The 23738-nt window shown below is 51.7% G+C and overlaps 1 protein-coding gene across 3 annotated transcripts in view; it reads left to right on the top strand.

Annotated features, from left to right (window-relative positions):
• Positions 1-491: 491 nt before the first annotated feature.
• The window catches only part of CHST15 (carbohydrate sulfotransferase 15), a 100964-nt gene continuing 77717 nt past the window's right edge, over positions 492-23738 (top strand). Inside the window, exon 1 of one of the 3 annotated variants that reach the window (XR_016388193.1) lies at positions 492-592. The gene's annotated coding sequence lies outside the window, so the exon portion shown is untranslated. Of the gene's footprint in view, positions 593-1612; positions 1685-1862; positions 5865-23738 lie in introns of those variants that run through there. The other 2 variants (XR_016388194.1, XR_016388191.1) reach the window with 2 other exon arrangements.

Below are 23738 nucleotides of genomic sequence, written 5' to 3'. Positions count from 1 at the left end.
CCCAGGTGGTTTCCTGGAGCTGCCACCCCCTGGGCCACTGCGGTCGGCCGGGCTCGGGGTCCCGCTGAGCCTTCCCTCACCGTGGAAGCAAACAGGCTGGGCCGAAGAGCCCGGGAGAACCTTCTCGGGATGCAAAAATACAACAGAGGGCTAGGAACCCACCAGCGCCGTGGCCTTGAATATCAACGTATGGACTGGCTCCAGACCGCCAAGTTCGTTAAAAATGTCTCTGGCAGGGTGTCATTGTTAGACTTTAGGGGTTTCGGTTTGCTTTCTATTTGGAATCACCGCATCGCACAAGCCGTGTTTACTTGTAAGGAGAGGGGGCGGGAACCGAACCCACCGCTCCGCGCACACGCCTTTTTCTCACATTCCAGACTCGAGCTGATGTGTGTCAGCGCGACATGGGGCGGGGGGAGGGTTCTTTTCGGATGTTTCATTCGCCATCCGCACGTCACTCCCAAACTTTTCCTCCCCGCGCTCGGGTAGTCAGGTTGACGCGCCCTGGATGAGGGGCTCGAGGCGCGGGGCTGGGCGCGCTCCCGCGGAGCCGGAGCCGAAGAGGCTCCCGGGCTGGACTCGGGCTTCTCAGGTACAAGTTGGGTGCCAGGCGCGGCGGCGGGGGCGGCGACGAGCGGCGGGTGGTGTCTGGCTCCGGGCTGCGGCGCCCCTCCGCGTTCTGGCCGGGCAGCGCCGGGGGCGGCCCGGGCTGGGCGTAGGGAGTCCGGCCTGGCGGAGGCTGCGCGCAGCCTCACTCCCCGCGGCGCTCCCGGCGCGGCGGCAGCGGCGGCGGCGACGACGGCCCAGGCAGACAATGAACTTGCGAGCGCGCGGAGCCGAGGCAGGTTTGGGCCCCGCGACCCTTGGCCCAGTCTCCCCGAGCCAACCGCGGCCCCCAGCCGAGGGCGTCCCCTCGCCGCCGGTTCTGGCCGTGCTCTGGGCGCCCCGCGCGCTGGAGACCCCGCGGGAAGGGTCGCACGCCCCCCTCCCCGGCTCAGGAAAATGCGGTCGGAGCTCGGGGACGGGGGACTCGGCGGCGGGGTGGTGGCGCTGCGGACAGCCGGAGGCCGGCGGGGGGCGCACGCCACGGGGCACGCACGGGGTGGCTGTCCAGGAGAACGACCCCAGGAGTCGGAATCGGGGCGGCGCGCTGCAGGCGGAGGACCGGCGGACCGACAGATCGGTGCTTTCTCCTTAAGAGCGCGCTTTGGGTGGGGATGGGGGGTGGGGGTGGGGATTCCCCAGCCTTGCGCTCCGCTTCCCGGCGCACTTCTGGGAAGTTTCCAGGCGCGGCCCGAGGCAGGTAGGTGTGCATCTGCCACTCTTTCCTGGACTCGGGTTCAGAACCGCCTCCTCGCCCCGGCTCCAGTCCTGCGGCCGCACTGGGAGGGGAGGCTTGGTGTGTGTTGGGGGTGTCCCAGGCGCCGAAGCCTGTGGGACCGGGTTCCGGGAGGGGGACCGCGGGGGCGGGCCTGGGAGGAGACGGGGGCGCGGCGAGGCCCGGGGCGTCCTGAACTTTTGCTCCCCGCTCCCTCTTCCTTCCTCCCCGCCCCCTGCCCCCTCCCAGCGCCCCGCCGCAGCTCAGGAGGCGGCGTGACTCCGGAGTAGCCGGCGCTTCCCGGCTGCGGTGGCGGCGGCGGCGGCGTCCCCGGCCGGCCTGGGCGCGGCGAGCCGAGCGCTGCAGGTCTGAGCCGAGTGGCGCGGCGGGGCGGCCAGGCGGTGGGGCTGCGGGGTGACGAAGCTGTGGGGAGCCGGGGTGGCAACGGCCCCTGCGCGGGGGCGACGCTGCCGATCGTGATGGGCCCGAGTCTGTTGGGTTGTGTGTGCGGGTGGAGAGGACTTGGCGGCTGTGGGCGGATGGCGGGCGGCTCGTGGCGCAGTTGGCCCCCTTGGAGCCCCCTAGGATCTTAGGATGGAGGCGTCCGGGAGAAGGGAACCTCGCCTTTGGGGGAATGAATGAAGAGCTGTGGAAGCGCCTTCCGACTCCTCCGGGCGAACGGATTGGCCGGCGCGCGCGCTTGTGTGTGCTTGTGTGTTTAGGATCTGGAGCCGCCAGGGTCCTGGGCGCGGCTGCTCGACCGCCCCGTCGCGGTCCTGGTGCCCACGTTGCCCGTCCGCCCAGCGCCCGGGGTCGGCCCGCGGGGCTGGAGCGGCGGGTGTGGACTGAAGCCTGGGGCTCGGGTGCCGACTGTAGGCAGCTGGACGTCCGCGCCTCGAGCAGGGAGGTTCGAGAAGGAGGCGGCAAAGCCTGGGGCTGAGACTCGCTCCTCCGGCCCCCAGTTTCCGGTTCCCCGAGGCCCTTTGCTGCATTCACGTTGGGTGAGCTGATGGCACGGAGTTCTGGGGAATGAAGTTGTATGTCCGGGAAGCCGCAGGACGCCCCGGGAAGGGATGTGGCGCGCTGTTCTGTGAGGCTGAGCCGAGGGCTTCGCAGGGCCTCGGCTCCTCTTTCCTCAACTGCGGTTCCTAAGAGGGCAGCCAGCCAGCCGGTGTTGGAGCAGAAAGCAGCCCGGGGGCACGTGCACCCGCTGAGGCGTCCAGGTGGAAACCGAGGCCTGGAGATTTGCCCCAAGTTCCTCTAGAACCTCGCACACCATTTTCCATGCCCAGCTTTCCTGCTCCCGCCCCCTTCCCAAATGGTGCAAAATCAGGAACCCTCCCTTCCAGAACGTGGTACTTATTAAGTTTATCAACTGTACGTTGAATCAGGCCGTCTTGAGGTAAAAATCATATATGATTTTGTTTAAAATAGCATGGGCATAAAATGCCTTTTTATGAGGTAGTTTTTAATCAAATACGTTTTTGTCTCTAATACTCCTGAAAGACTGGCAGGAAAATGTTTTCCTTGCCTCCTGCTGCATGGGGAAACTGAGCCAGCCAGGTGAAGCAGCTTGCCGTGGTCTCTCTCAGTGCATAGGTGCGTAGTTGAGCCAGAAGTGGAGCTGCAGGGCTCTTCTTCCCTCCCAGGTCCAGCTCCCCGGGAGAACCGTTTCTAGGGCCCTCTGAAGGAAATTCAATAATGTTTTTGTGTTTTTTCTCTCTGGGTATTGTATGACTGCAGTGAGCAGGGTTAATTCATCCAGGATATTGTGTGTGGGAGGTGGAGAGGCGGGTTTGTCCATAGTGGATCCCACGTGAGCCTTGCTTTTCTTTGATGGTTAGATGGCCAGGCATCCCAGCACTGTCACTGTGGCTGACGTGAGGCCTCTGTGTCTGCACCTTTCTTCTCCTCTGTTGCTGCTGCCCCTGACCAGAAGAGGTGAGGAATTTGATTTTCCGCTGGCTTGAAGGAGAGACGGTTAATCCCTGCATCTGGAAGAGGCTATGTTTACAAGAAAGTTTGGGAGAGGCTGGGAAGCGGACTCTGCTTACTTGGTGTCTGGAGAAAGAGCAGAAAAGAAACTCCAAGTCAACCAGCTGGGCCACGGGAGCCCCAGGCTCTTGGAGCCTGCACTAGCAGAAGCTTTAGGTTAGGGCTGGGTTGTGATTAGACTGTGGTTGTCCAAGGCCACCTAGGGCCTGGCTGGAGGTGGCCCGGCTAGCATCCGCCTAGCACCTGCCGATGGCATGGCTAGCATCCGCATCCGGGCTAGCTCCAGGGGATGGGGAGAGGGGAGACACTCTGGGGCTGCCCTGGGCAGGTGAGCACATGCCCTACCTAAGGAGGGCAGCTTTGGCTCAGCTCCAGCCAGTTGGGGGGAAAAAAAATCGACAGGTCTTGTTACTTTTCAAGAGAATTCTCGAGCCTGGACATTTAAGTGTGGGCTCCAGTTCTACAAGTAGGGGGTGGGGTGAGTACTCTGCCAGCAGGTCTGAAGCTTGACGTCTGGCCCTGTGTCTGTGTACTGGGGAGGGCATCCCACTGTCAGAGACCTGTGACACCTGACAGGGTGTGGGGATCGCATCTCCCCGGGGCCGAGGGACTGAGAATTGACGGGAGCCCGATGTGCCTGTGGCCACGTGCCCGGCCGCTTCATGTGCTGTGTGCCATGCATCCATTCAATAGCTATTTGATGAGTTCTTTTGTTTTTAATTTATTTATTTACTTATACAGCAGGTTCTTATTAGTTATCTATTTTATACATATTAGTGTATATATGTCAATCGCAATCTCCCAGTTCATCCCACCACCACCCCCCTTCCCCCCCTTGGTGTGCATACATTTGTCCTCTACATCTGTGTCTCTATTTCTGCCTTGCAAAGCGATGAATTCTTGTCATGTGGAAAGAGACACCCTGCCTAAAACTTTTCATATAATTTCATTATCAAATAGTACACCATGATAAGATAGAGTCCCAGCCCTCAGAGGAAGGGAGCAGGCAAAAATGCCTGTACCTGATGGACAAATGAACAGCGAGCTGCGTTCAAAGGTGGGCAGGACAGTAAGGCAAGGAAAGTGAGAGGTGGGTTGTATAGGAGGAGAGTCTCCTTTTACTGATGTGGAAATTGAGGCTCGGAGCAGTGGGTCGGAAGTCACACAGCCCAGAAGTGGAAAGTCAGCCCAGGTCTCTGATTCTCCAGCTCCTGGGCCGGCTCTTTCATCCCACCCTGCTGGGCTGGAGCCTCTTGGAAACTCCTAGATGAATGGACCTTCGCTGTGGTGGGGAGTTCTTGCTTCCTGTCCCTGTATCCAGACCCTGTCCTGGTCCCCAGGTCTCAGCAGGTCCCGGATTGCCAGGTGTCATTTGGGATGCATTTGTATGAGAGAGGAGTTTCCTTAAATTCTAAAAACAGAAACTAGTTTGAATCGTAGCTGACCTGGCAGTGTCACCGTGTGAGCACTCTGTCACTGGGCATCTCTTTAGCAGCACGTGATTAGAAGCGACACTTGCAGCCACTGGTGAGAACGGTACATCCACCTGAAAGTCAGGATGCTCAGGCGATGTCGACTGAGTTCCGCCGGAACTGTGTTGCTTTGCTGTGAATCCAGAGCCCGTCTTCTCATTTAGCTAACGACGTACTGGGAGACTGTTTTGACTTGCACAGGGTCTTTCGTTATTGTTCTCAAGTGCTGGGGTCTGATTTCCTTCCTGAGACGCTCATCCTTTAAAATGAAGCACTGGGACGAGATGACTTATGTGTAGACCCGTGTCTTCACAGCATGAAATGAAGCATAGAGGTGGGAGTTGTCTACTGAGTATCCAGTCTCCATATCTAGGAAGAAAAGTAAAGGTTTTGTGTGGATTTGGGCCAATACAGAATATATATATTTCTTAAGTACAGGGGTTGGGGAGGAAGACATTTGGTCATAACAGCTGTCATTTGCTGGGCCCCTACTGATTCCCAGCTGGCCCTGTGCCAGCCAGGTCAGACAGGTGTCCCCCTTTGTCTCAATCAGAGGGCAGGGAGGCTCTTGGAGATCACAGGGAAGAAGCTCTCAGTCATCCGGATGTGCAGGAGCTAGGAGCACGGAATGGCAGTGGAGGAAGGAGGGAAATGGGGCTGGAGGTGGAGAAAAACAATCCTGGCTCTATAAGGGGAAGGCGGGCGTGAATCAGCAAGTGGTAAGGGGCGGGGAGGTGGCAGAAGAAAGCAGGTTCTCAGTCTCTGCTGATTTCGAAAAGGATGTACAGGAAACGTGAGCAGCCTCTTTCATCAGCAGCAGCTACATGCAGCATTTACGCCTCCTTCCAGGTGCAGGCCCAGGGCCAGGTGCGTGGGAGCTGAGAGGCAGCGCTCAGAGCAGTAGGCGAGGCAGAACTTGCGCAAGTCAGAGTTCCACAGTGCTGCCCAGGGTGCGGCGGGAGTCTGCGTTAGCGACTCTGACATTGGAGTGGTCTGGGGCGACTTCACCCCTGGCCTGAGAGCTGGGGTCCTATACATGACAATACCTGCCGGGCACTTGGAGTGGTGCCTGGCATACAGTAAGTGCTTAAGAAACACCGGCTTTTGTGGTATTCTTTAGCTCTAGAGCTCATAACCAGGGACGGGGGACGTCTCTGATCTCTCTGAAATTGCGCGTACAGTTTTTTATGTAGATGTGTATATTTCTTGGTGTGTGTTGGGGGTGGAATTCTAGCATATTCTACCTCAGAGGGCTTCTCTGACACCCCGTAAGGCCAGGAGCCCCAGGACACTTTGGATTCTAGTCAGGCTGGTTGCTTCACCTCTCTGGGCTATTTCTTCATCTGTGCAAAGAGGGGGCTGGATCCACAGTTGCCCTCTGGGATGCTTCCAGCGGAACGCTGTGGACAGGCTGTAGGTCAGTTTGGCTGTGCTCCCATGGGATGCGCTTAAGCCCAGGGCAGACCAGGAAATGTGCTGGGGTGGCTGGCTTTTGTATGTTACATGTTGAGCACCAGTGTAAGCGTCAGAGAGTCCTGAGCAGGTGTGTGGGGGGCCTTTGTGCCGGGGCAGGCTCTCCCTGACACCTATGCTACATTCCTAGAGTTTGTCCTGGTCCAGGCCTTTCAGGTCTCTGAGGAAGGTGAGGCTGGTGGATCCTCAAAAGCAGAGAGTATCATTACAATGGAAACCTGGACACTTTCCAGAATCGTGTTTGTGATAAAAATATTGAAACAGGCAGCCTGGTTACCCAGGTGCCTGGAAAATACCCCAGCATGGGCAAATAATTAGATTACAAGGCAGGCGCAATTGTTTTTTCCAGTGATATGCGGGAACCTGGTGGTTTCACGTCTTCTCTTGAAATGGAGTATGTGTTTGCTGGCCCTTTTTGCTCCCTGTGGTCGAAAACATAGTGGAGTGGCCTCTGAGGGGGAAAGGACCTGAGAGTTGGCAATTCTGTCCCTCTCGGGGCAGCCCTGGATCTTGGGGGAAGTTCTGTCCCGCTCTGCTGTGCCCTTGTAGGGAGCTGCCCCAAGGGCCGGGGCCCGTGGCACATTTGCTGTGATGTTAGAAGGTGCATTTCAGAGTCTGAGAGGTCTGTGAAGGTGTGTTATTTTCTCACCCCTTGTTGAAAGGGGTCTGGGCAGCTCTGTCTGCCCTTCGTGACACACGTTAACTGACTCGGGCTGGATGAAGTAAGTTCGGCCAGCACCTTCATTTTCCAATCAACCAAGTGTTTGGTGCCCATCATGCGGCTGTTCTTTTAGCCTGGGTGTTGACTCCTGTATAGGCCCTTGGAGGGTGGGGTGAGCCTGGGCACCACGTTGACCTGCGTTTGATCATGACCCTGGGCAAGTGGTTTAATCTCCTTGTGCCTCAGTTTCCTCACCTGTAAAGTGGGGTTAATAATCTCTTCCTTGTCCTTGTAGTGTAGTTTGAGTACCAGTAGTACAAGTTAGGGTTCGAGGGAGCTCCCCAAACTGAACCCCTCTTTCCTGGCCAAGTTCTGAACCTACAGAGAGAGAGGGGAGGAGAAAGATGGGTGGAGGTGAAAATGCAATGTGCGTTCCCGACTGAAGTAGACATAGTAGAATGTGATTGAACCGGTGGGCACGTGGGCATCGCAGTCCTCAAGTGAGAAGTGGGCAGTTAGGCCGGCTGACCTCCCCTGAGTCACAGGTCGAGTGGGAAAGCGGCAGCCTCTCCCTGGGCCGGCCCCCTTCCTCCACAGGGCAGCCAGCAGGGGGCAGTGCCTACTCTGTGTGGGAAGAGGCAAGGCCAGGCTACCTATGTCTAGGTCCTCCTTGCACACTTCTGGGATGGGGGTGGATGGACACCACCAGGTGTAGACACAGGTGGTGGTACACAGGTGGCGCTCTGTCCACGAGGAAGAAACATCAGGAGTGGGCAAGAAGATACCCCCCCCATCCCCCACCCCACCTCCACACACAGCAAATAATAAGGACTTAGCCCCGGGCCTGACCCACCGGGGCGGGGGGCAGGGGTTTGGGGCTGGCACGTGGCACCTATTAGGCATAAATTGATAAGGGCAGCATTAGATATGCAGTTGATAAGGGTATTGAGGGGGACACTGAGATTAGGGAGTGAGCCTGTTAACCAGGCCTTGTTATCTGTAGAGCGTGGCAGTGATTAGCCAGATTGAGATAATGATTAGCCTTTGTGACACACATGTAATTTACAAGGGGCGGGGGTGCCCCCGGAGCCACTGGCTGGCTGACAGCCTGGTAGCCTGAGTGGGAGAGCCTTTTCTGCCTCCTCTTGGTTCTCCCTCCCGGTTCATCCCAGGGGGGAACTGTGGATCCAGCCCCCTCTTTGCATGGCCTGAACCTTCATCAGCCCCCTGCACCCCCTCCCGTCACCACCTTCGGGAAGCTTTGCCAGTAATTCTTACCATCTCTCCATATCCTCCCATCCAGGTGTTACCGTCCTCCTCTGAGCGTCTGCAATTCTACGCTGTTGAACTCAACCCACTTTATACCACGTTCTTTCTAGTTTTCCTGGGTGTGGTCCACTCACCCATGCCCAGCAAGCCTCAAGGGTGATGAGGCTGTCTGGGGGCCCACTCAGTCGCGAGAGTTGAATGAATGCATCAAAAGCCAGCTAGTCCTGGAGGAAGGGCTGTGATGGATTTCATGTGGGCCTCTGGTGTGCACCCAGAGGACAGAAAAGCATCCCCAATTCGGTAGCTTATGGTGCAGGAGAGTTGATGCTCGTCGCTAAACTTCTGCAGGAGTCAAGAGCCTAATGTAAGGACCTTGGATTTCCTGACACTAGAGTTCTGGGCTATTAAAAGGTAGTGAGCACAGGTTTTTTGTGTCTTGAGAGTCTTGGGGATAAACGTTATGGAATTTTGGTTGGTATTTCAGGAATAGAAGTCAGGAGCCATTTACTCAGGAAAGAAATGTGGAGGCCGTTAGTGTTTCTTATGGCCAGTATAAATAGCTTGTCATTAAGTTCCATGCTCCTTTGTTTGGAATGTAAATATTTGCATTAAAAATATAAAGTATGTCCCGGCATGTATTTATAGGGACCATAATTTCCAAACCAAAAATCAGACTATTGGTCTACAGAGGATTACTGCCTCTGATTCATGAACCTGTTTATATAAAGTCTTCCAAATGTACACACACAGAACCGTATTTGCTTTGTGCACATAAGGGATCTCCAGGATTACAAGAAAGCCGAGTTGCCCCAGGGAATTGGGCCAAGTAGTTGGGTTTCCCGACAGACACTTATGATCACGCTGTTAAGTTGCAACCACCCCGGGGCAGGGCGAAGTTTTGGACCGGCCGGCTTCTCCGTCCTCAGTTTCCTAGACATCCAGGTGGGAGTTGGCCGCAGCTGGCTCATCTCTGGGTCATGTAACCAGACACCTGATTTCAGAATTGCTGTTGCCGTAGGAAGATGTGGGAAGAATGCGGGGATTGGTGTTCTTTCCGCCATCTCGTTTCTGGTTCAAGGATGAACTCTGAGGGCCCCTGGAGGCTGTCATCCTCCATCAGATTCTTGGGGCAGTTTAGCTTTTTAATTTTCCATGAAGAAAAGTGCAGATTTGTCAGACATTTGCTGGAGGCAGGATATCACCACTTATTTGGTCTCCGCCCTCTTCTTTGGAATGAGAGATTGGGGGCTACAGTCGAGCTGGGCCAGGGCCTCTGCTCCTGGCACTGTGTGTGTGTGTGTGTGTGTGTGTGTGTGTGTGTGTGTGTTGGGTGGGTTTATTCTCCAAACTCTGTGTTGGCAGCCCTCGATGGAAAGCCTCTCTCCAGAGTCTCAACAAATACAGAGTGGGGGGATGTCTGGTCTGTTGGAGAGGGCCAACCTAGTCCATAAGCCAGCCCTGAATCCAGGCTCATCCCCCACCTGGAATCCTCCCTATCATCACAGGGTGAAGGACAAATGAGTGGGGACCCAGGGGGGTCTCGGCAGGGCCGGGGACCCCAGCTCTGGCCTCTGTTTGGCTGCTACCAGGATCTCCTTTGTCTGGCATCCCAGCCAGCCCAGGGCCCTTCTCTCTGGTGGGACCAACACCTCCTCTCCCACTGGACACTGTTGCCTTAGGACTGGGACTCAGTTTTGAGGTAGCAGGACTCCTTCTGTGTCTTGCAAAGGGCATGGTGTCTTGGCTATAGGAGTTTCAAGCATCTTTCTGCTTGGGGTCCCAGGATGCTGAACCCCACCCAGGGGAGGAAGTAAAGCAGGGTGGTGGTCTGAGGGGAGGGGCATGGAGAGCTGAGTTGTAGGCCCACGCTGCCTGTGTACCATCCAGCATTAAGCACTAAACTTCCCCTGTTTGTCTCTTACTTTGACCCATCAGTATTTCTTGTCTGAAAGAAACACCGTCTGGGCTTAGAAATGGTGAGTCCTTCGGGAGGACCATCTTCCTGTGTACCTGGGTGTTCTTGAACCGTGGGAAGCTCACGATTGCCTTTTCTTTGGTCATCTGTAGCCTGACCTTCACTGATGGGACCATCCCTTATTCTGTCACAGTTCTCTATAAAGATAATAGTTCCAGGAAGGCCCCATCCAACCCCACTTCAGGCCAATAATCCAAGCGCACTATTTTGAAAGTCAGAGGAAACAGCTGCTTTTAGGACATATTGAACTTGGCTAAGAAAGTTATCAGCGGCAGTAAATGAGAGGATGAAAGAAGGCTCCGATTAATGAAAGTGGGATCAGCCTGATATCTGTGTTGCCCTAACTTTGAAAAGCTGTTTATACCTGCTCTGTAGCAGTTTCTGTGAGAAATTAGATATGGAAAGATGTACAAAAGGGAAGAGTGAGCTTAACAAATGTGGCCTCTTTATTGGAAATAGCTTCCAGGAAAAAAAAAAATCTTTTGCCCGTGGGTCGACAGCTGAAAATCCATGGATCTTTTACATTGTTCACAATTTGGCTCAGAGAATAAAAATGATGTATTGGAAAGTAGATGAAACCTCAGTTGCCATTTAGATGGTAGAAAATAAATTTGCTTTTGGCTGTTAAAACTGAAACAAATCAATAGAAAAATGCAGGTCTGCCCACTTTTAAGTCAGGAGTTTCTTTTTTTCTGTGTGTGTGTGGGTTTATGTACCTTTGGATCAGTTATGAAGGTACAGGATTGTTTAGGGAGACGTGTGTGTGTATTTATGTGTATATATATTTATTTTACGAAGTTCTCATCTGATTTTTTTAATTTGAATTTTATTTTTTTATACAGCAGATTCTTATTAGTTATCTATTTTATACATATTAGTGTATATATGTCAATCCCAATCTCCCAAATCATGCAACAGACTTTTTTGCCCATTCAACCTGTCCTTTTTATAAAACAGCTTTAACGAGATGTAGTTCACATAACATAAAATTCACCCATTTAAAGTATACAATTCTGTAGTTTTTAGTATGTTCACAGACATGTGCAAACAGAACCACATGTAATTTTAGAACACTTCATTGTATCGAAAAGAAACCGTGTACCTATTAGCTATCAGCCCTCTATCTCTACATTCACCCCCCACCCTCCAGCCTTAAGCAACCAGGAATCTATTTTCTATCTCTATTGATTTCTCTATTCTGGAGTTCAGGTGAATGAAATCATATAATATTTTGTGTGGGTCTGGTTTCTTTCACTTAACATAATGTTTTATGGTTCATCCATATGGTAGCTTATATCAGTACTTCATTCCTTTTTATGGCCAAATAATATTCCATTGTATGAATAGACCACATTTTATTTATCCATTCATCTGTTGATAGACATTTGGGTGTTCTCCACCTGTTGGCCCTTATGAATAGTGCTGCTATAAACATTCATTTATGAGTTTTTGTGTGGACATGGTTCCATTTCTAGAATTAAAACTTATGAGGTATTTTTACTTGCTTTTAATAATAAGATTCATTTACTTTTTTTTTTTTTTTTTTTTGAGGTACACGGACCTCTCACTGCTGTGGCCTCTCCCGTTGCAGAGCACAGGCTCCGGAAGCGCAGGCTCAGTGGCCATGGCTCACGGGCCCAGCCACTCCGCGGCATGTGGGATCTTCCCGGACCAGGGCACGAACCCGTGTCCCCTGCATCGGCAGGCGGACTCTCAACCACTGCGCCACCAGGGAATCCCTCATTTACCTTTTTATATGCTTTTTCCCTGGCCCTAGAGAAGGCTTGATTCTCAGATGAGGTACTGATCCCCACCTGAATTGTCTGGATTTTAGAGCTTGGAAAGGGCTTCAGGGAAACATAGTCCAGCCCCATTTTGTAGATGGGGAAACCGAAGCCCAGAGAGGCCACACAGAGTCAGGACTGAATCTGGGTTTTCAGAGTCAGTCCAGTTACCCTGAACGTTTTCCCTGAGCGCTTAGTAAAACTGCAGGTCACCCTCTTGATTGGCTGGGGACAATAAACACAGGCTGGTTGGGTGGACAGACGGTGACCGCCTGGCCCAAGCCCACTATTCTAATCCCCTTTGATCTGCAAAGGCCCCAGAACAACTCATCCTCCACCAGCTGCCAAACGAGAACTGCAGCTCGTGGCTCCTGGCGCCAGTGCCTTCTGAGTCCCTCCCCTGCAGCTACGGGAGGCCAGCTCTTATCCGGAGAGTAATTAAATTAGGAACCAATTCAGAGAATGAAATTTTATCTGATCTGGCCAAGCCCATAAACAAGGGGCTGTGATTGTGACTCCAGGGTACATTATGAAGTTGTTTTTGAAAGAGTTAGGCTGGGCCACAGCAAGGAAGGAAATGTGCGGGACCTGCAGACAGCTTTCCCCGGGTGGGTGTGTTGCAAGGGCTGGGGGTGCGTCCCGGGGTGTTGAGCTGAATCCCCAGACTAGCTTTTGTTTTTTTGTTTTTTCCTTTTTTTTTTCTAGTTTTATTGAGATATAATTGACATATAACATTGTATTAAAGTGTACAACATAATGATTTGATACATGTTTATATTGCAAAATGATCACCACAATAGGTTTAGCTGACATCCATCACCTCACGTAGTTGCAATTTTTTTTTCTTGTGATGAGAACTTTTAAGATTTACTCTCAGCAACTTTCAAAAACACAATACAGGGCTTCCCTGGTGGCGCAGTGGTTGAGAGTCTGCCTGCCGATGCAGGGGACGTGGGTTCGTGCCCCGGTCCGGAAAGATCCCACATGCCGCGGAGCGGCTGGGCCCATGAGCCATGGCCGCTGAGCCTGCGCGTCTGGAGCCTGTGCTCCGGGACGAGAGAGGCCACAACAGTGAGAGGCCCGCATACCGCAAAAAAACAAACAAACAAAACAAACAATACAGTATTGTTAACTATAGTCACCATGCTGTAAATTAGATTCCCCAGAACTTATTTATCTTATAACTGGAAGTTTGTACCTTTTGACCACCTTCACTCATTTCCCCTCCCCTCAGCCTTCCCTACCCCCCAACAATCAACAGTCTGTTGTCTGAACCTTATCATTCAGCCTAGCTCTAGCTCTAGCTTTTGGTTGTCTCTTTTTTTATTTTTTTGGAATTTTATATTATTTATTTTTTGATACAGCAGGTCCTTATTAGTCATCAATTTTATACACATCAGTTTATACATGTCAATCCCAATTGCCCAATTCATCACACCCTGCCCCCACCCCAGACTAGCTTTTTTTTTCCTAAAGAAGATGTTGGGGGTAGGAGTTTATTATTTATTTATTTTATTTTTGCTGTGTTGGGTCTTCGTTTCTGTGCGAGGGCTATCTCTAGTTGTGGCAAGTGGGGGCCACTCTTCATCGCGGTGCGCGGGCCTCTCACTATCGCGGCCTCTCTTGTTGGGGAGCACAGGCTCCAGACGCGCAGGCTCAGTACTTGTGGCTCACGGGCCCAGTTGCTCCGCGGCATGTGGGATCTTCCCAGACCAGGGCTCGAACCCGTGTCCCCTGCATTAGCAGGCAGATTCTCAACCACTGCGCCACCAGGGAGGCGCCAGCTTTTGTTTTGTGACTGCAATGCTCTCGATGCTTAGGAAAGTTCACCTGCTAAGATCCTCCTGGATACGTTTCACGCTGTTGTCATTGACCTCTACAACTGTGATCAGAAGGAAACTTAGCAGGAGGCTCGTTGACTCTAAATCCAGGGTGCCACATCAGAACTCCTGTGGGGCGTTTTGAAAGAAATATGCATATACTCCAGTCCTCCATGAGTTCTTCAGGGGTTGGCCCAGGGCATCTCTGTGTGTGTGTGCTCACGTGTGCTCACATGTGCTCATGTTCGTACGTGGGTGCGTGTGTTAAGCTCTTTAGTTAATAAGATGGAATGTAGCAGTGATTGTAATTGTTCTCCTGAGGAGGGTTTCCAGTCCTTCCATGGCAAAGATGGGGGACAGGTAATCTGCAGAAATCTCAGGAGTGATCCTCTTCTGTTCTCAATCTGTCCTCAACTGTGACTATCTTTGGGTTTCTTGATCAGATTCCCTGGATGTAACTAATATACCTGTTCCATCACTGCGGCATCTGTGGGATTTTAGCTCTGGTTTCCTTCTCTGCATGAATGGCCCAGCCAGAGACCCAGGAGTCTCCTTGGCCCTTAGCTGGTCAGTGCAGGAATTACCTCCTTTCCCTCTCTGCCACTAGAAGGTTATTTGTCCCTTTAGGATAGGAGGTGTGTCTCACTCAAGGTTATATTCCCAGGACCCAGCCCATGGGAAAGAATGATTGGAGGGATGGACAAATGGATGAAAGGAGGAAAGGCAAGAATACATTGACTGATTGAAAACCTCGACCCACAGTGCGGAAATGGCAAGGGTCTTACCGGTCGTTTGGGTCGTTTTCCTGTCCTGCTTACCCCCCGTTTCCAGCTGGAGAAACCGAGACCTGGGGGGTGAAATGACTTGCCCCTGATCCTTCAACTTCGTTAATGAAGACCATTTGAGAGCCCGACCCTTCATCTTCAACTCTTCTGACTCAGGCTCTGCACCCGCTTTTTTTTTTTTTTTTTTTTTTTTGCAGTATGCGGGCCTCTCACTGCTGTGGCCTCTCCCGTTGCGGAGCACAGGCTCCGGACGCACAGGCCTAGCGGCCATGGCTCACGGACCCAGCCGCTCCGTGGCATGTGGGATCCTCCCGGACCGGGACACGAACCCATGTCCCCTGCATCGGCAGGCGGACTCCCAACCACTGCGCCACCAGGGAAGCCCTGCACCCCCTTTAAGAGCCACCCTCCAGTGATTGAGGACCTACTGTGTGCCCAATGCTGTCCTAGGAGCTGGGAATCCAGCAGTAATTAGACGGACAGGGTCCCTGCAGTCACAGAGTGTATATTCTCATGGATGAGTTCACGAATATCAGAGAACAGACAATAATAACTGCTATGGGATGGGAAGTGACTGTCTGGGCGATCGGAGAAGGCCTTTCCAAAAAGGTGACATCTAAGCTGATTCTTGAATGACGAGAAGGCACCACCGTCTGCAGCTCGGGAAGAGCATCCCAGGCAGAGGGAACAGCCAATGCCAAGATCCCAGGAGGGGATCAGTTGGTGGGATGGGATCAGGTGGGCTTGGGAGAGCTGATCAGAGGACTTGGTTTATAGCACCCTTGGGTTGATGCCCGTTGTTTTCTGTTCTACATCCCCTGAATTTTCCTTTACAGCTTCGCTTTCTCACTGTCTCATCTCTGGGTGAAGAACCCTTGTGCCATGCCGGCTGGCCCATGGCTGCTGCAGTTTCAAAAAGAAGGGCTAGTGAGAAGCAAAGAAAACCGCCATCCTCCTTGTCCTCTCACTTAGGGTTTGAGAGCAGAAGTTATTTTATTTATTTATTTATTTATTTATTTATTTATTTATGCGGTACGCGGGCCTCTCACTGTTGCGGCCTCTCCCGTTGCGGAGCACAGGCTGCGGACGCGCAGCCTCAGCGGCCATGGCTCATGGGCCCAGCCGCTCCGTGGCATGTGGGATCTTCCCGGACCGGGGCACGAACCCGCGTCCCCTGCATCGGCAGGTGGACTCTCAACCACTGGGCCACCAGGGAAGCCCAGTTATTTTTATGTAAGCACATGCTTGAGGGGGGAAGTCTTGGGTGAGCAGCTGAAACCACACTCATAAAAACAAGGCTGAAATAGTCTGTGAAATCCCAAAGGTGAGCATGTGGCTGTTCACTTGAATTTGGTGACAGCTCCAGGCAGCCCACTTCGGGAAGAGGGGACCCTTTGGAGGGGGTACCAGGGCATAGCAAACTCCCGTGCTGGTGCAGCCCCTGCCGTGAGCATTGCTTTCTTCCCCTGGCCTTTACCGAGTCCCATCCCTCCCTCAGGACTTGACTTCCTCCTGTATGCTCTCACGTGGAGGTTCTTCCTCCTTCCCATGGCTACCCCCAGATGTTTGGACATGTTGAAGACTTGCCAAGAGTCCCCTTCATCTTTTGGCTCTCCTAGATTCTGCCTCATAATTTTATTTTTGCTTTTTATTTTGAAATAATTTTAGACTCACATGAAGTTGCAAAAATAATACAGAGTTCCTATGTACTCTTCAACCAGCTTCCCCCAATGATAACATCTTACATAACCATAGAACATTATCAAAACCAGGAAATTGACATGGGTACAATACCATCACTAAGCTACAGACCTTATTCTGCTGCCATCTAATTTTATTAAACCTAGGGACCCACGGCACTTTGGAAGCATTTTAGAATTTCATGAACTTCAGTGTTGTCATTTATCTTTTAGATTGTTTTTGGACTCCTTCCAATTGGCCATCAATTAAAATTAGTTTTGATCAGATCAAAACAAATTCTGGAAGACCCACAATGTATGCATTTCATGTCTCCGTGTGCCCACCTGGTGCTTTGTAGGTGCCTCATCCCTGGGGTGTGCACACAGATAGCCTTCTTCCCTAGATCTGGGAGATTTTCAGAGGTAAAGAACCTATAATATAAAGAACAGTTTGGTGAAATAGAACACAGGACAGGGAATTGAGAAACTTGAGTTGTGATAATAGTAACCCACATTTGGGTACTTAGTCCTAGACTTTACATTATTTCATTTACTCTCAGCAACCTTTGAAACAGACACGATTAACACCCCCATTTTACAGATGTGAAAACTGAGTCTAGAGAGGGTCACCCTGCCCAGGTTTTGGTAGCTTATGAATGATAGTATTGAGACTTGAACCCAGGCAGTCTGACTTTAGAGGTTGCTGGCTCTTACCTTGTAGGGCTGCCCTCATTTTTTTTTTTTTTTTTTTTTTTTTTTGTGGTACGCGGGCCTCTCGCTGTTGTGGCCTCTCCCGTTGTGGAGCACAGGCTCTGGACGCACAGGCTCAGCGGCCATGGCTCACGGGCCCAGCCGCTCCACGGCATGTGGGATCTTCTCGGACCGGGGCACGACCCCGTGTCCCGTGCATCGGCAGGCAGACTCTCAACCACTGCGCCACCAGGGAAGCCCTGCCCTCATTTTTTCAGGCCACTGCATCTCTGGTCCCAGTTCTCACTGACTGCTCTGTGTCCTGGGGCTGCTTACTTGACTTCTCTGAGCCTCTTTCCTCACCTGCAACACGAGGGGCTTGGCTGAGAAGATGTCATGTCTCTTCTATCTTTGAGTGCAGTTGGTTTTACTGGTGAAAACAGTTATATTAGTAGAGGAAGAAACACTCCAAAGAGCTGAGTGAAATTTCTACCCTGTCCCTTGTAGGGACTTTTAAGATTGGGAAGATTTCTGCTGCCTAATTTGGTTTGATGGGAACCTCAATTCCAATTGAGTTATGCTCTGGTGTATTTTAATTAAACCATCTACAAACTGATTTCGTAAAGACGCAAAATCCCCATGCATTGTGCTGTGTCTGAACCCCCTACATTCAGCTCTGGGTCAGAGTGATGCTTGTAATAACCAGAAGGTGTTGTGTGAAGCTGCTTACGGCCAGCCTCGTGGACTGCATTAATTGTGAGATGCCACCGATGCGAGGACGTTATCAGCAGATACGTAATTGATTTTGCATCCTCCGCAAAGGAAGGTTAAAATGAAGCTTGGTGGTAAATGGTATTTAAACCTCGTTGTCTGCGGACGAGTTGTAAAAACTAACAGAGCAGAGCACTTGTGGAAGGGCTTAATTTTTTTTTTTTTCAGATTGTGGAATGAGTTCATCCCTCAACTAAGGTAAAGATTTTCCCATTTAAAGGGACTGGAAGAGCGTAAGCTTCAGGTCATAAATTTCACAGGCGGGGCCTCCACTTGAGTGCCTCTGAGATGGCTAGACTCTGGGATGGCTTTGTAATCACATTAGCTTGATAAATTAAAGGTCCCCGTAGTTTTAAAATCGTCAGGCCGAGCTGCATTAGAAAAGATGCTGTTATAGACCAGAGTTATGATAAACAGACTCATGGAAACTGATTTTGCTAACTTTCCCCTTGGTATAGTATGGAAGATTCTGATTCTGCAGTGACCCTGGAAAGGTCTCTACTTAAACCAACGATGGGAGTAAACCGAGGGTGTAATGCCATTTCCAAGTATTCATTTGTACTTCAGCTGTTACATGTACCAGGAATAAGAGAAGCTCTCTGGATGTGATTTCTCTCTCCGTTTAATCCTGACTGTATTACTCTTTCGGTATCTCCAGAACTGGCTCTATAATTTGCAGGCCTTCGTACAACATGAAAATGTAAGCCCCTTATGAAAAAATTATTAAGAACTTCAAAATGGGGACAGTAGAGCATTAAACGAAGTGTGGGGCCCTTGCGGGCACCGGGCCCTGTGTTACTGCATGGGTTGCAGCCCTTGGAGCTGTCCCTGGGCGTCTTGTATCATGCTCATCCTAGACCACCTTGACCTGTAGCAACTTGTGTGAACAGAAGATCGTAAGCATCAGGAGGACAGGGCTGTGGCCACGTCACCTAGGTGTGCTCTGTGGGCTCTGGCAGGGTTCTTGACCCCTGTACGTGCTTAGGAGAGATTTGCTGTGCTGAATCGGTGCATGGAGGGGTTGTCCTGGTCTGCTGGTGGGACTTTATGTGGCTTTCTCAGGTTCCATGCGTCAGGAATCTGGAAAAATCCACTTTTGGACTCTTCAGAATGGACAGGTACAACGACCAAAATTCCTACTGTCTGACAGCTCAGCTTGGAGAAGAATACAAAACCCTTCTAGATTTTGTGTGTGTGCGTGTGTGTATGTGTGTGTATAAAGCCAGTGATTTTTCACTGCAGAATATTAAAGGCTGACAAAATCCAGCACCTCGCGATGGTTAATGTGTGTCTCTGTTTGTAACCCTGTGCCTCGGTCCCTAGAGGGCCAGCTCCATCCTATCTTGGCTTTCATCTCTGGTGTCCACTGCTTGGGCTCTGCCCTCCCAGCTGAGTGGAAGGCCTCTGGAGAGGTCCAGGATCTCAGGACCACTGTAGGTCACCCTCGACCTTTCCCAACCCTGGAGAGAGAGCCAGTGTGCAAAGTCGGGGGTGGGAGGGGGCGGACAGCGCATCTTGGCGAGGAAACAGACTCCAGCGCCTGAAGCATCCCTGCTCTGGAGCAAGGGGCTGCAGGGCTTGGAAGGCCCAGTTCTTCTTTGTGTTAAGTCTTTGTTCTCTCCCGCGTGTTGAGCTGGGACTTGCACAGGCTCAGCGGGTGCCTCTTTCCACTTAGAAGCCGGTGGAGAAGCGGAAAGTAGCATCCAGGGCTGCCTGCCAAAGAGAGGGGAGGTTCCAGCAGAGGAGAGCCGGGACTTGCAGGTTTTAAATTGGAACCGGTGATCTTGAATGAGGATTAAAGTTATTTTTTATTGGGGGAGGAGCTTCGGGGTTGCTCTGCTCAGAATTCCTAAGGAAAGCTCTTCAGAGGCACGTCTCGGGGGAGTTACTGGGGACTGCCACTGGATTCCCCGCCTTTTGTTCTCAGTTTGTACAGAGGTCTCTGGGGGTGTGAGCTCAAAGGGAGCCGGGACGCTGTGCTCTCCTTTCATTGTCTCAAGCTGATGGGTCTGAATGGGGCTGTGATGCTTGAAGAAAGAAAGAAACCGTCTTTTATACATCTCCTGGCTGGGGAGAGATTGCTGCTCAGGAATCGGGTGGTTCTGGAGGCCATAGCTGCCCTTGCTGAGCCCAAGACTGTCTGTGGTACCTGGGTGTCCGGAATCAGGTCCTCCCTTTCAAGGCTACACTCAGCCAGCACTTAACTTACTCAGGAAATGACAAGTTATAGTACCTTGGTGTGCAGACGAAAGCTGGTTTTATTTATTTTCCCTGTGAAGACATCTGCAATCATTGTTTTTATTTTGAAAAGAAAAATAATAGGAAAAAAACCTATAATATTTTTATTACCTGGTACAGGAGTCTTAGATAACTTAAATAATATGTTGGGTTTAAAGCTATTGGGGAAAAAAATCTTGTTGCATAAACCAAAAGAGAGAGAGAGAGAGAGAGAAACATGAAAAGATGAATGTGCAAACAACCTCTCCCCTCTGCAAAACCTCACAAACACCGAAGCGGCTGGGATCTTGTCTGTGGTGTCCACCCACTGTGTCCCGTGCCTAGGCCAGCTGCACTGAGTGGAACCTGTTAATGAATGAACGAATCAGGTGCTGGATCCCTGTTCTGGCCTGAGAGTTGGCCTTCTTGGACAGTGGCCTCAAATGGAAGGAAACTGTAAAGATACAAGAAAATAATACTATCATGTTTGAGACACTGTGGTCAGTGATTAACCCAAGTCAGTCTCCCCTCCAACCCTGAGGGGTAGATAAAGCTCAGAGAGGTTTGGTAACTTGCCCAGGGTCAACCAGCTGGCAGTGGCTGGGCTGAGATTTGATTCTAGGACTTGCCCCACGGCTGCATACCACTCTTTTCTACAGGAGATGCCAAGGAGAGGGAGAAATAAGATGGATGGGCAGCCAAGTGTTGGGAATGCCTTGATGTCCCCACTCTGAGCCTTAACCCACAGATGGACACAGACAAGGAAATAAACATCGGGAGCCGGTGGTGGCTAAGACGTGCCCGGTCCCTGCCCTCACGGAGCTTGGGTTCTGTTGGGTGGACGAGGTACAAAAACTGAGTCAAATGATTATTTAATTTCAACTGTGATGGGTGCCGGGGGAGACGAGGGGGGGCAGGGGTGATATGTGAGCGTGCCTGTTGGTGCATTGAGCCAGCGTGACCAGGGAGACGTCAGAGAGTTCCAGGGAATGATGGAGGAAACTTGGAGGAGAGTGGGGCGCCAAGGAAGCTCTGAGCCCAGAGGGGAGGGAGGGAAGGTCCTAGAAGGCCTCCTGGAGGGGCAGAGTCTGTGATGTTGGGTGAGTGACGGGGTGGTCGTGGTGAGCTCGAGGCACATGCATCCCGGGGAGGTGCCAGGACCTGGGGTTCTTCCTCTTCAAGGTTCAGAATGTGGGGACTTTCCTGGCGGTCCAGTGGTTAGGGCTTCATGCTTCCACTGCACGGGGCATGGGTTTGATCCCTGGTCAGGGAACTAAGATCCCACAGCCGCGCAGTGCAGCTAAAAAAAAAAAAAAGTTGAGAATGTGGTGGGCTTCTGGTTCCTGGGCACTAGATTGATTCCAACCCTCCCCAGGCTCAAAGAGCGAGTTCCCTTCCCTGGGGGCCCAGCAGGAAAGCTTGGGTTTGCTGTTGATCTAGCAGCTTCTGCCCCAGAAAGTCTTCTATGGAAAGTGGCAAAAAGAATACATGAGAGACAGCCCTTTTAAGCCTGCACTTTAGACCTCACGCCTGCCGGGGTGTGCCCGGCCTGCAGGTGGCTGCCAAGCTGAGCTGGCCGCATGACGTGGCCCTGAAGGACCGGGGCTTGTCGGCCTCCTTGCCAAGTCCACCCTGGATGGAGCCCTTTAAGACCCTGGAAACCCTTCGAACCTGTGAACTGGAGGTCATTATCCTCTGGACTGTGAGCTGGGTCGTAAAATCAGCCCTGAGTGGCTATGAGCTGAGGTGACTTTGGTTTGGTGCCTCTGAAAGGAGAAGGGGGTCAATCTGATGGGAGGACGTTGCCCTTTGCAAGGCCAGAGAGCTGGATTGCACGCATGTGGGCGCTTTCACGCCCGCGTCAACTTGCCTGCGTGCCCTTTGCTTCTTCCTTGGCTTCTTATGGGGCAGAAACCTACCACGGCCCATTCTAACTCTCTTTTCTTTATGAACTTTTTCCCCCCATGGTGTGTAACAGACCTAATTAGAGAGCACCTACCAAATGCTTACAGCTCGATGCATTTGCATAAACAGAACCCACCTGTGCAACCGGCATCTTGGTCAAGTGTGTCAACAGCACCCCAGAAGCCCCCAGTCAGGGGAGATCACCTTCCTGATCCCCACGGCCTCTGCTGGTTTCTCCTGTTCTTTGTACTTTATATAAACGGAACAACGTGGAATGTTCTCTTTTGTGTCTAGTTTTTTGCACTCAGTACTACATTTGTGAGATTCTTTCCTGGTATTGCTTGTGGCTTTAGTTTGGCCTTACAGCGGGGGCTCTGAGCATCCTAATTCTAGTACATGCCTTTGATCAGCATTGGGATCGTTTCTGTTGGACACATACCTAGGAGTAGAATTGCTGGTCTTTGGGAATCAGTGTGCTCAGCGTCAGTAGATGTGGCTAGTTTTCCAGGCTGTTGTATCAAATACGATTCCCACCAGCAGTGTGTGAGTCTCCTGAAACATGAAATAAGAGCCTGGAAAAAACATGCCGTGAGACTGACTCCCGTTTACCCCCTGCTCCCTGCTCCAAAAAACCCCGGGGGATAACTGCTGACTATTCCTCAGGTTTGCATTGAATGGATAAACTGGGAACTGAGTAGAGAATCCCTGTGATGCCCCAGAGAGATGTCCATCCCTACTGGGATTCTGCACCCCATGGTCACGTTTCACTTGGAGCCAGTCTTTGTGCCTGAACTTGGGAATGGGGATTTGTTGGTGGCTGGGAAGAGCCCAGAATCCAGCATTTAGTCACTGCCCTTCGGGGTGTCTGCTTGCATTGAAGTAGAGCCTCCAGGCTGATCCTTGAGATGAAAGTGGCTGGCCTGGGGTTCCTCCCTCCTGGAGCAGGGGGGCGGGGGAAGGGGCTACCACCATGCAGAAAGATTTTATTTGCAAATCAGTCCAGTCCCAGAACCAACTGGTTCTGCACACTCCCTCCTTTTGTGTAGCCTGACCGGCCAGATTTTCCCACCCCACGTTCAAGGTGGGGAAAGAGCTTTTCCTTCCCCCAAGGCTGATGTTCAGGCTGACTGGGGCTCCAGAGCAGTGAGAAGAGGCAGCTGACATTTCCTGAGCGTCCCTGTGTGTTGACAAGAGCTATGGGCATAGGCATGTTGGTGTCCCTGATACGCACAGGAAACTCAAGGAGAAAAGACTCTGTCCCTGAGTGCAGGGCCAGCCCTGGCTGAGTTCCAAGGTGTATGGGCTGCCCTGGCTCCATCAGATTCCCGACTCACACAATGGCCATGGCTGGATAAGGGAGTATTGGAAAGAAGGAAAATCTGTGGCCATTGGCTTGAGGCTTAAAAGTCACCTGGGGTGACTGCCCACCTACCTCCCCCTGCCTGCAGTAGATTCTGAAGATCTGGGGCAGGGGTGGAAGCTGTGTTGTTTGGGGTTTTTTCTTTTAACATCTTTATTGGAGTATAATTGCTTTACAATGGTGTGTTAGTTTCTGCTTTATAACAAAGTGAACCAGCTGTACATATACGTATATCCCCATGTCTCTTCCCTCTTGCAGAAGCTGTGTTTTATCTAGTACCCTAGGAGTCTTAACATCAATTTTGGGAAACAGCGATTTCCCAGTGCCTTTTGTTGGGAGGCCAGGTAAGGAGAGGAATGAAGGAAGTAAGAAACAGACCTCACCCTCAAGAAGCTCCCTGTCCTGAGCAGTAGAAATTTCTGGGACAGTGGAGATACTCTGTATCCGTGCTGCCTGGGCTGGTAACATGAGCCACACGTGGCCAGTGGGCACTTGAAATGTGACTAGTTTCGGTTCCACCGAGGAACCGAAATTTGAATTGCATTTACTTTTAGTTAATTTAAA

Source organism: Delphinapterus leucas, chromosome 16 (genome assembly GCF_059928025.1).
Source record: "Delphinapterus leucas isolate spDelLeu-1000000601 "Yukka" chromosome 16, BTC_Dleu_Yukka2, whole genome shotgun sequence".
NCBI classification, from domain to species: Eukaryota; Metazoa; Chordata; class Mammalia; order Artiodactyla; family Monodontidae; genus Delphinapterus; species Delphinapterus leucas.
Note: the sequence above shows the minus strand (reverse complement) of the source record. Positions and strands in the feature narration are given on the sequence as shown.